A 12,507-nucleotide genomic window follows, 5' to 3' on the forward strand; every position below is an offset into this window, starting at 1 on the left:
CATTGAGGTTGCTTCCATTTTTTGGTAATTATGAATAAGACTGCTGTAAACACTCACATACATGTTCATAGAAATTTTAAAAATAAATATGCTTTTATTTCTCTTATAAATTTACTGGTTTTCAAATTTCATCTAAAATAATCTAAATGTGGGTAGATTGTATAGAGAAAAATATCAGTATCCCCTGCTATCTTCTCTGAGCTGTAGTATTGCCTCCATGTATGTACACAGGAACCCCAACAGAGCCAGCCTGCAGCTTCCTGCCCTGTCCTCTTTGTGAACCCCAAGAAAGAATAAGAAAATAGAATCAGAGGTGATCTCACACTTGAACTTAGTTGCAAAAACCTTTAACAAAATATTAACAAACCAAATAGCTGAACATGCACAATAAGATGGGCTCCCCTACTGCTGCTGGGATTATAATCTGGTTAAACTACTTTGAGATATAATTTTTTTTGATCTAGCAACTCCATTCCTAGTTATACATACCATAGAGAAATCTTTGCACATGTTTGCCAAGAGACATGTATCAAAAGTATACATATTGCAGCATTTTTCTAAAATAGAAAATAAGCTTACTCAAATATCCATTGATAAGAGACTAGATAAGAATTATGATATGCCATTACAATGGAAAACTAAAACACCTCTGCCAAAAAAAAAAAAAAAGAACCACAGTACAAACATGAACATAAATGAATCAATACAAATACTGAAAATAGCAGTTTGCAGAAGGATGGCATGTTATAATGTGTTTCATTAAATCTCAAAAATGCTAAACAACCTACTTTTATGTGGTAAAATTATTTTAAAAACAAGAGAAATATAGGTATGAAACTCAGTATATTGATTATCCCTGGGGGGACTGTGGGGATGGAGAAGGGACACACAGGGAGCTTCGGAGAGGCTGATAATGTTCTCTTCAGCTAAATTCTGATGGACTGATGTACTCTTTGTTATTTTTAAATCACATATATACTCTTGGATGTGTAACATATTTCATTTAAGAAAGAAAATGCTTTGTCCTGGCATATACACTAGGATAAAAGCTGTCAAAGTCTCTGTCAGAGACCTGTAGCGTTATTGATTCCTTCTTTCAGACGTTCTGTTCTGCAGTTCTACCACCTTCCACTCACTCTGAATAATCTAGACATGAGGGGACAACATGTCTGAGAGACAGTGAGTGAGGGGTGGGATCTGGTGGACTCTCACAGAGACACAGCTCATTAGAGCCCGGTGCTGGCCCAGTCCACGCACCTCCACCGTACAGAAGGAACTTGTCTCCGCTGTCACCAGCTGGACACCAGGGCTTTCTGTGGGGCTTTTCAAAGGGGTTGGTCCCTTGGGATCAGTTATCCAACCAGCCTTAGTGTTTTCGGTGCCACATGTAAATGGTGTACTGGAGCTTCTCCTACCACTGGCTCCCGCTGGCAAGAGTCAATGTGAGCATCTTTGCCAAAACTGCTTTCAGTGATGTCACATGGATACTTCAAATCAGCCCTGCTGGCAGTGTTTACACCAAGAAAAAAAAGATGCTAAATGTCAGGTCCCCTTTCTACCCCTCCCACCTCAGCCACGTACACATCTACCAGGACACCATGAATATGTGGCATAGCCATACATATTCAACTGTGAGGAGCATGCACCCTGGGATTTCCTGGAAATTTATATTGTCCCCCGAGTGGTTCCAAGTGTCTTCTGCTATTAGGTCCAAAAGTAGCCCCAGGGTCTTGGAGGTAGACCCTGCCACTATAAATCAGCCACTATAAAATATTGGACTTGGCAATGACTCAGAAAGTAAAATTTTGAGGGACATGTAAGGTTTTTCATTTCTTAGCATTAAAATAAACCCTATGCTATTGTAAAGCATACCCTTCCCTTTTCTGAACTTGGGTCCACACTGGCACAGAGGGAACCTCATGAATTCTAGTGTTTCCAGGTGAGGAGGCAGGCATCTCCTCCAAATCAGGGTCAAGCTGAGATGACCACAGTCCCATTGAAAGTCTCTGAGCCAGTTTCTAAGTGGGTCACTGAGAGAGATTCCTGAAGTGCTCAATGCCTACTGGCCAGAAAGCCAGAGATGAGCAGGGTATACTAAAAATGCCAGGAGCCCATAAAAAAGAATGAAATCTTACCATTGCAAAAGCATGGATGGACCTAGAGAGTATTATGCTCAATGAAATACGTCAGACAGTTATATGTGGAATCTAAAGAACAACATAAACAAACTAACAAAACAGAAACAGACACAGAGAGTGAACTGGTAACTGCCAGAGGGGAGAGACATTAGGGAAATGGGTGAAAAAGAGGAGGGATTAAGAAACACAGATTGGTAGTTACAAAATAGTCATAGAGACGTAAGTAAAGCATAGGAAATACACTCAATAATATTGCGATAACTATATATGGTGCCAACTGAGGTATTGGAAATATTGAGGGGAACACTATGTAAAGTATATAATTGTCTAACCATTAAGCTGTACATCTGAAACCAATACAAAATAAATTGAAAGAAAAAATAATAAAATTGAAAAATAATAACAAAACTGTTGGGTCAGAATAGGTTAGCATAGTTTTAAGAGGTTACTCTGTACATTATCATACGGTAAACTTTTACTTAATAAATAAAGTGTTTAAGGGTTAAGTGAAAAAATGTATAAATAAATAAAAGTAAAAATTCCAGGAGTATGGGCATGACAGCTGACATTCACCCAGACCACTCAGCTCATGCTCTCCCTTCCCTGACCTCCCCAGATGCTGCCTTCTCTTCTGTGGGCTGACTCGTGTCCCACAATGATGCAGGTACCATTATTGACTGATCTGGCTTCATTTTTGCATTCAACAATTGCTATTTTTCGTTCTTCACAGGAAGGTGTGAGAATTTTTACTTGACTGCTAACATTTATAAAACTCATAATCTGCTTGGAGAAATAAAGAACAATTTTTTTTTCAAAAAATTAGTTCATAGGCTCAGATCTGTATAACATCTTCTAAACAAATCAGGCCCTAGGCAGTGGTTCTCACCCCATAACAACGAAACAGAATTTCTGGAGGATGAGGCCCAGGAATCAGGATTTTAAAAAGATTCCCAGTGATTCTAATGTGCAGCCAAGGTTGAGAACCACTGCCCTAGAGCCTCACCAAACTAGCGCCCCTCCCCACCCCCTTAAGGAGCATCATTTTATTCAATTAGTGCTTACTAATTGTTTCACTTCTAGACACCATTCTAGAGGCTGGGCACACAGTGGCATCCAAGCCAGATATGGTCTTTGCACTCACAGACCTATCTAATGGAGAAGAAAGAAAATTGAACAATTAAAGAAGGTATGATAAGTAATGACAGAAGTAGAGAGTGTCATTTTCATGGAAGCAAATGCCAGAAAAACCTATTGTAGTACAGGGCTCAGGTAAGAGTTCTGTGAGGAAGTGGCATTTAAGCCAGGGAGAGAGGGGGGAAAAGAAGGAGTAAACCAGCATATATAATACATTTTTTAATCATGACCCAAGGATACGTTTTCATTGATTTTTAGAGAGAGAGAGAGAACGATACAAACATCAATTGGTTGCCTCACATATGTACCCTGACTGGGAATGGAACCCACAACAACCTGGGTATGTGCCCTGACTGGGAATCAAACCCACAATTTTTGGTGTTCAGGACGATGCTCCTGCCAGGGCCATATATAATAATTTGAACTGACTGAGCTGGCTGTTGAAAAACTTAGTCCTAATTCCCCATTATCCAGCTGTATGACCTTTGTTGAATCTCCTAATGGCCTCCACTCAGTTTTATGTGGTAAAGTAGGACTTTAGATTCCAGGACCTCTAAGACTCTTTGCAGCTATTCAATCACAAGGCACATATATAATACATAGATTACTATTCAGTTAGTACAAGTAAAATCTGCTTTCTGAACAGACTTTGAGCAACACAGTACACAATGCTTCCAGTAATAGGTTAGATGGTCACAGAAACTCCTCTAGGTAAAAATACTGGATTATAAAATCCTTTTAAATGCATAGCAAAGCTGACAGGACAGGAATGGAATTATTCAGTGACCAGAACAGTAAGAAAGCATGACCCCACAGCGGTGAATGAGCTCCAGAGCTGGGGCGTACATGGAGGTACATGCAAACCTCTCAGGGTTCTGTGCCTGGGCTGTAGAGGACTGTAGGAGAATCCTGCATAAAGCTGGGGTCCTAAAGATCAAGGGTCACATTTTGAAAAGATAAACACAATAGAATATCTGTCTTGCATACATAGATGTTCAAGATCCTTCCTGTCTTGGACTTGGATTTGCTCTGGGCAAAGCAATATATATATTAGAGGCCCGATGCATGAAATTTGTGCACTTGGGGGGGGTCCCTCAGCCTGGCCTGTGCCCTCTCGCAGTCCGGGAGCCCTCGGAGGATGTCTGACTGCCAGCCGTGAGCCCGGCTTCTGGCTGAGCGGCAGTCCCCTTGTGGGAGTGCACAGCTCCTGTATTGAGCATCTGCCCCCTGGTGGTCAGTGCATGTCATAGTGACCAGTTGTTCTGCCGTTTGGTCTATTTGCATATTAGCCTTTTATTATATAGGATATCCCGCTTGCCAGTTTTTAACCACCAACACAAGCCTAAACTTATAGATTTGTAGCCTGCAGTTATCCAAAAACACTCACGCTCAAAGCCACGCTTAAAGTGGCTGCATGTTGGTAGTTCACCTAGGCATCTGGTAGAAACAATTGCAAATCATCTCTGAAGAAATGCACTTTCAACCTAGGGCTTGGAAACTTCAGAGGCCCCCCTGGTCCATGAGGTCTGCATCTGCAGATTCCACTATCAATCCGTTGTTGGCTGAATCCAAGGATGTGGAACCCATGGATGCTGAGGGCTGACTAAGGGACTGGAAAATCTGCAGATTTTGATATCCACGGGAATCCTGGAACCGATTCCCCATAGATAACCAAGGATAACTGTACTGGCAATATTCCAAGATAGATGAGCTCACAATAATAAATCACTAAATATGAGAGACAACAAGACATGATAAGTTATGGAGTGGATGGAAATGCCAAACAAAAGAATCAGAGCTGCAAAGGTTATAGCTATTGGAGTTATGAGCAACAGAATATAATATACTAGAGGCCTGGTGCACAAAAATTTGTGCACTCGGGGGAGGGGGGGTCCCCTCAGCCCGGCCTATGCCATCTTGCAGTCTGGGACCCCTTGGAGGATGTCCACCTGCTGGCTTAGGCCCGCTCCCTAAGGGATCGGGCCCAAGCTGGCAGTCAGACATCCCTCTGGCAGCCTGGCAGCCCTCGGGGGATGTCCACTTGCCAGCAGGGAGCAGACCTAAGCTGCAGTTGGACATCCTTAGTGCTGCTTAGGAGGCAGGATAGGCTCCCACCACCACCGCTGTGCTGGCAGCCTTCAGCCTGGCTTGTGGCTGAGCAGGGCTCCCCCTGTGGGAGCGCACTGACCACCAGGGGGCAGCTCCTGCATTGAGCATCTGCCCCCTGGTGGTCAGTGTGTGTCATGGTGACCAGTCATTCCCAGTCATTCTGCTGTTAGGGTCAATTTGCATATTACCCTTTTATTATATAGAATAGAGGCCTGGTGCACGGGTGGGGGCTGACTGGTTTGCCTTGAAGGGTGTCCTGGATCAGGGTGAGGGTCTCGCTGGGGTGCCTGGCAAGCCTGAGTGAGGGGCTGATGGCTATTTGCAGGCTGGTCAAGCCCCCCAGTGGGGACCCTCACCCCATGGGGGTTTGGCCAGCCTGGGTGAGGGGCTGAGGGCCGTTTTCAGGCTGCCCACACCCCCTTCAGGGTGGGGGTCCCCACTGGGGTGCCTGGCCAGCCTGGGTGAGGGGCTGATGGCTGTTTTCAGACTGACCAAGCCCCCCGGCGACCGAAGCTCCCAGCCTTTCCTTTTTTTGTGTGTGTTTTTTTTTCTATTCGCTCCAGCTCCATGGCCATGTGACTGGAAACAGGTATCTGGGGTTTATTTACCTTCTATAATTGAAACTTTGTTGCCTTGACAGGAGGCAGCAGCTGGCCGGGAAGTTTGGCTTCTTCCATCATTGGGGCAACCAAGCCTTCTGCTTGCTCCAGCTCTGTGGCTGCCAGCCGCCATCTTGGTTGGGTTAATTTGCATATAGTCACTCTGATTGGCTGGTGGATGTGGCTTAAGGCATAGTGAAGGTGCGGTCAATTTTCATGTTTGTCTATTATTAGGTAAGATGTGTGTGTATATACATATATGTACATATATACATATATGTATATGTATATGAATATATATGTGAACATACATAAACATGTACATTTATATACACATATAAAAACTATTCATGGAAGGGTAAGAGAAATAGAAAAGGGAACTGAAAGTAAATTGAAGAAATTAGTAAATATGCTAAGCAAATATGAAAACACATCAAAAATACTTCTACAAATGGCTGAGAATTTTCCAGAACTGAAAAAAAGGAAACAATTTCAGATCCAGGAAACCCAATAAATCTCAGCCAGGATAAATAAAAAGAAAGGCCCACTTAGCAATTTTATAGTTAAACTACAGAACACTAAACAGGAAAGCAAAATCTGGAGAGCAGTAAGAAAGAAAAGGAAAATTATATACAAGGAATACATATTAGACTAATTGTTGACTTCTCAAAAGCAACTGGAGGTCAGAAGACTATGGAATGACGGCTTTACAATGCCCCAAATCAGAGTAACTGAGAGTTCTATGCCCCCAAAATTTATACCCAGACAAAAACAATCTTCTAAGAACAAAAGCAAAACAAAGGAGGTGTGGCTCTTTGTTGAAGAGTATTGCCAGCCTATGGAGACTCAATAGAAGGCATCTAGAGAAATAAATATTCCCACTTCACTCTCCTCCCTTCCTCATTGTCTGAATCTAATCAGAAGCCACTAAGGGAGATCTTTTCAGTTTGTAGAAAAATAAACAAAACCTCCAAAGCATCTAGGGGCACTGAGCACAGGCAAATGCAATGTATCCAAAATAACACTCCCAGCCAATTTTATAGACCAAGAATCATACTGATCCCAACCCAGATAAGGACCACACAAGAAAGTAGGTTACATGTACCACTCAGGAGCACAGATGCCAAAAATGCTAAACAAAATATTAGCACACTGAACTCAGCAATGTATAAGACAGGTAATATATCAAGGTTAATTGGGATCATACTAGGAATATAAGAGTGGCTCAAAATGAGAAAATTAATTAATGTAACTGACCAAAGTAGCATATCAAAAGGTGGGGAACCTCACAGGATCATAGCATTTGATAAAACAACTGTTTGTGATAAAGTTTTAGTCAAGTAGGAATAGAGGGAGATAACCACAAACTATCTTTAGAAAAATTATATCAATGTAAATATTAAAAACATTCCATTTAAAATAAGGAAAAATCAAGGGTTACTACTACCATAATTATTACTCAGCATTGTATTGAAACTCCGAGTCTGTGCACTAAATATTTTTTTAAAAAAATAAAAGGTATACAAATAGAAAGAAACAAACTATCATAATTCACATGACTGATTATCTACAAGGAAAATTCAGAAGAATCCACAATCCAATTATAAGAATTAATAGTTTTGCAAAATTGACAAGTAGAAAATAAATATACAAAACTGCATCACTTTACTAGCTAGAAAATGCAATTTTAGAAAATATACTATTAGAGAACCAAGATGGCGGCATACAGTATATACCTGTACGTGCTGCCCCCCACAACCACATTAAAACTACAACTAAAAGACAAAACAGCCATCATCCAGAACCAGGGGAAAGCTGACTGAGTGGAAGTTCTACAACTAGAAGGAAAGAAAAAAGCTCATTGAGGCTGGGTAGGAGGTGCGGAGGTGCCAAGAACAGAGGTATGGAGGCGCACGAAACGGCGGCACCTGGGTGCATGGTTTTTTTCAATCGGAAGGGAGATACAAGCTCTCGACTGCACTGAACTCGTTTCCGGCGAGACTCTAGGGACCCAGACTCCTACGGGGAGAAACTGGGCTGTCTGGCATTGGGTTGGAAAGCGAGGGTGGCTTTCTCGCAGAGCTGCTCGCAGGGATCATTGTTACTGTGGGGGCGCGGGACTCCAGGATTCGGGAACAAGAAGATGCAGAGACGGCTGACTGACAGCCATCACTGTTTGTTCCGCCCTGGTGATTCTCTGAGACCCTGCCCCACCCAATTTACAACTCCACCCAAACTGTGCGCAGCTGCGCAAATGAATCGCCTGTCTGCCTGCAGCCTAACCTAACAAACTGCAGCTGGGTCAGAGAGCTTCAAAAGTTCCAAACCCCAAACAAAGAGGAGAAATCTGTAGATCTCGCTGTAGCTCCTGCTTGATGGACTCACACAGCAACTGACTTTGCACCTCCTTGGAGATCCAGGAGCCAGTGTACCCAGTGGTCAGATACCAGATTTCAACTCCTCACATCCATAAGTGACACACTCAAGAGACAGACTCAGTGAGCACCAAAGCCCCACTGAAACAAGTCCTGCCCCATAAGGGTGTCTACTGCACAAAAGTTCTTCCGCTATAGACACAGCGGGTCCTCGCAGTCAATTGGCCTAGAGGTCATTTCCTCCCAGGGATACCAACAGCAATCATGGCTTAACTACAACAAGACTGTGCACCCAGCCCACAAAGGGGTACACCAAGAGTGTCCACCTCAGGTGATTAGGGAGGCTGAGCCACTGGGCCCAATAGGACACCTACCACACAAAGCCACTCTATCAACACAGGGAAGCAGCCAAAATGTGGACACAAAGAAACAGGTCACAAATGAAAGGAAAGGAGGAAAGCAAACTACTGGATATAGAGTTCAAAACCACAGTTATAAGGTTACTCAAGAATCTTCTACGAACCTCCGAGGAACTTAGTGAGACCTTAAAGGATCTTAATGAGAATGCCAAGAAAATGGAAAAGGACCAGTCAGAAATTAAGCATACACTGACTGAAATAAAGAATAATTTACAGAGATCCAACAGCAGACTAGAGAATCCCAAGAATCAAGTGAAAGATTTGAAATATGAGGCAAAAAAACACACAAACAAAAAACAAACAAACAAACAAACAAACAAACAAAAAAAAACCCCATCCTGAAAAGCAAAAAGAAAAAAGAATCCAAAAATATGAAGATAGTGTAAAGAGCTTCTGGGACAACTTCAAACGTACCAACATCCGAATTATGGGGGTGCCAGAAGAAGAGAGAGAGCAAGATATTGAAAGCCTATTAGAAGAAATAATGACAGAAAACTTCCCCTACCTGATGAAAGAAATAGACTTACAAGTCCAGAAAGCAAAGAGAACCCCCAATAAGAGGAATCCAAAGAGGACCACACCACGACACATCATAATTAAAATGCCAAGGGCAAAAGACAAAGAGAGAATCTTAAAAGCAGCAAGAGAAAAACAGTTAGTTACCTACAAGGGAGTACCCATATGACTGTCAGCTGATTTCTCAACAGAAACCATGCAGGCCAGAAGGGAGTGGCAAGAAATATTCAAAGAGATGAATATCAAGAACCTACAACCAAGATTACTCTACCCAGCAAAGCTATCATGTAGAATTGATGGTCAGATAAAGAGCTTCACAGACAAGAAAAAGCTAAAGGAGTTCATCACCACCAAACCAGGATTATATGAAATGCTGAAGGGTATTCTTTAAGAAGAGGAAGAATAAGAAAAAGGTAAAGATAAAAATTATGAACAAAGTGACAACAAATACATATCTACCAACAAGTGAGTCTAAAAATTAAGTCAATAAAAAAATCTGATGAACAGAATAAACTGGTGAATATAATAGAAGCAGGGGCATAGAAAGGGAATGGACTGACAATTCTCAGGGGGAAGGGGGTGTGAGGGGTGCGGGAAGAGATTGGACAAAAATCTTACACCTACAGATGAGGACAGTGGCGGGAGGTAAGGGCATGGGGTGGGGTGGAAACTAGTTGGAGGCAAGCTATGGGGGTAAAAAAAAGAGGAACATCTGTAATAATCTGAACAATAAAGATTTATTTTAAAAAAAGAAAATATACTATTTAAAATAACAAAAAAATATTTAGTAATAAATCTCACAAGAGACATGCAAGATCCTCCTGTAGAAAAAAATTATAAGCCTCAAATGATAAACTTTAAAGAACTAAATAAATGGAGAAATGCACAATGGTCACAAGTAGGAAGACTCAATGTCGAAAAAGATATAAAACTTCCCTAAGTGAATCTATAGACTTCATACAAGTCCAAACAAATACAAGAAAAATTTTTGTTTAACTTGACAGTTAAATTCTAAAATTTATGAGAAAATTCAAGTATCAGTCAAGGCCTAGATCAATTCTTAGAATTTTTTTTTTTTTAAGCTGAAGAAACAAGAATTTTGAGGCCTTTAGCGCTTTTGGATTTCCTCCTGGATAAATAAGTTAACATTCTTCAGAAATTCTATGGAAATCAAGACTTCTCCAGAAATAGACAGGGAACTCTTAGTCCCAGGAGAGTGCTAAGCACATGACAGTGATCTTGGGGCAGAACATCCTGTGGGCTGCCATTCTATATTCCTATCCCATGGGAAACTGCCCTTGAAGATGTTCCCACCAGGAATCAACCTTACCCACATTTTTAGTATTCAGTGTTACTCTTTCCACAGTCTCTGGAAGCAACTTACAGCAGATCCCTGTTGAGCTTTTTTGTTGTTTTTGTTAATCCTCACCTTCCCATTGATTTTTAGAGAGAGTGGAAGGGAGGGGTAGAGACACACTGAGAAAGAAACATCAATGTGAGAGAGACACATAGATTGGTTGCCTTCCACACGAGCCCCAACCAGGGTCAGGGACTGAGCCTGCAACTGAGGTATGCCGGAATCAAATCTGGGCTCTTTCAGTCTCCAGGCCGACACTCTATCCACTGAGCCAAACTGGATAGGACCCTGTTGAGCCTTTTAATAACCATTCCAGCTATTTTATGGAATTCATTTGTCAAAAAATATAAATTGATGTCACACTAGATGGTATGACCAACCTCCTTCTACCAGGGCTCATCACTGTTGGCAGACAGTATCTCAGCTTATATCCAAGGGGACTTGGCAAATACTCCAATGAGAGGGTCCATTCTTGCATCATTCAAAGCAGCATAAGCAGCCTGACAATCTTGTTTCTTTAGAGCCTCTCTTGCTGCCTACTAATGCGGGAATAAGTATAATCCTTGCTTCCCCGTGCATCGAGTTTTTGGTTTACCAATATCACACTTTTCAAGGTTGAAGAGATCTCCCAAATCACTTTAGTTTCATCCCCTGATGCTCTCTGCACCTTCTCCAGCTCCTCCTTTTCTTTCCTGTCATTATGATAAAGGCCAGCAAACCCCCATGCTACACTTCACTCATCTGAGCAGCGGGACAAAGTTGCCACAGGTACCTACCTGGTGGCATGGAGAAGGTGCCCAAGTGTGGGTGAGTCCCCAGTTCACAAACATGGCTGAGGATGAGAAAGTACTAGTGTGGTTATTTGGTCATCAGGCAGAGAATGTGTGTTCTCTTCCTGAGCAGAGGGACAGCCTCTCACAAGATGGGCTCCAAACTCAAGCTGGATCATGGTCTGAGCTGAGTAAGGATTGGGAGTTTGGTGTCTTTGGATGGCAAGGCAGAGACAGAGAAAGGGAAAGGAAGATGGAAAGAGGAAAGAGGAAAGAGGAAAGAGGAAAGAGGAAAGAGGAGAGAGAGAGAGAGAGAGAGAGGAAGAAGAAGAGAAAGAGACAGAGGAAGAGGAAGAGAAAGGCCTTAGAAGGGCCATATTCCAGAAGACAAGCTAACAGTTACCTGAGGAGAAAAGGTGAAAGAAACAAGTGGCATTAAAATACCAGAGTTACCTAGGAAAGTCCAATTTTCCTTTCTATTTCAGAAGTGTCAATGCACCTCTGCAGACTAATGAAAAGGACGTAAATTGAGTAAAAATATCACCACGCAATCTCGTGTTGAAATGTATGCATGGATTTAAGGCCTCCCTCCAGGCTCTTCTGCCCTCTCTCTCCCGAGCTCTAAGCTGGATTTGACCTTCTATAGATTGGCACTGCCAATGTCTGCAGACCTTTGCAGGCTTCTCTTCTTGTAGCTATGACTCAATATTTGAAAATGTGATGCCAACTCTTCTCAACCATTCTCACGTCTGGGGTTAAAGGTGAAGATCTCATGAGGAATGCCTCTGAACTGAGCTAACCTGAGAACATGGGTAAGGACTTGGGCTCTTTGCTGCAGATTACGGTCAATAGGATGCCAGGATCCACTTAGCACAAACAACCTAAGAAAGCTCTAAAGAAAATGTGGTAAGGAGAGCACATAATATCTACTGTCTATTAGAGAATTGCTGAGAATTAGAAAGTAGAAAAGAGCGAAGGTTATTCTTGTATATTGTTTTCATCAATAATTCTTTGAAATTTCAGAGTGAATATTGTTACAACCCTGTTTCTAGAAAGACATGAGGAGGTTCTGAAGCCATAGTTCTATGTA

The 12,507-nt window shown here is 42.1% G+C and overlaps 1 protein-coding gene across 1 annotated transcript in view; it reads right to left on the reverse strand.

The window, feature by feature from the left end:
• Window positions 1-12,507, reverse strand: part of SYT9 (synaptotagmin 9) — a gene marked incomplete at both ends in the record, with an annotated part of 134,768 nt that overhangs the window by 60,955 nt on the left and 61,306 nt on the right. The window lies entirely within an intron of this gene.

The sequence above is a fragment of the Myotis nattereri genome (genome assembly GCF_964212035.1).
Source record: "Myotis nattereri genome assembly, chromosome: 9".
Taxonomy (NCBI): domain Eukaryota; kingdom Metazoa; phylum Chordata; class Mammalia; order Chiroptera; family Vespertilionidae; genus Myotis; species Myotis nattereri.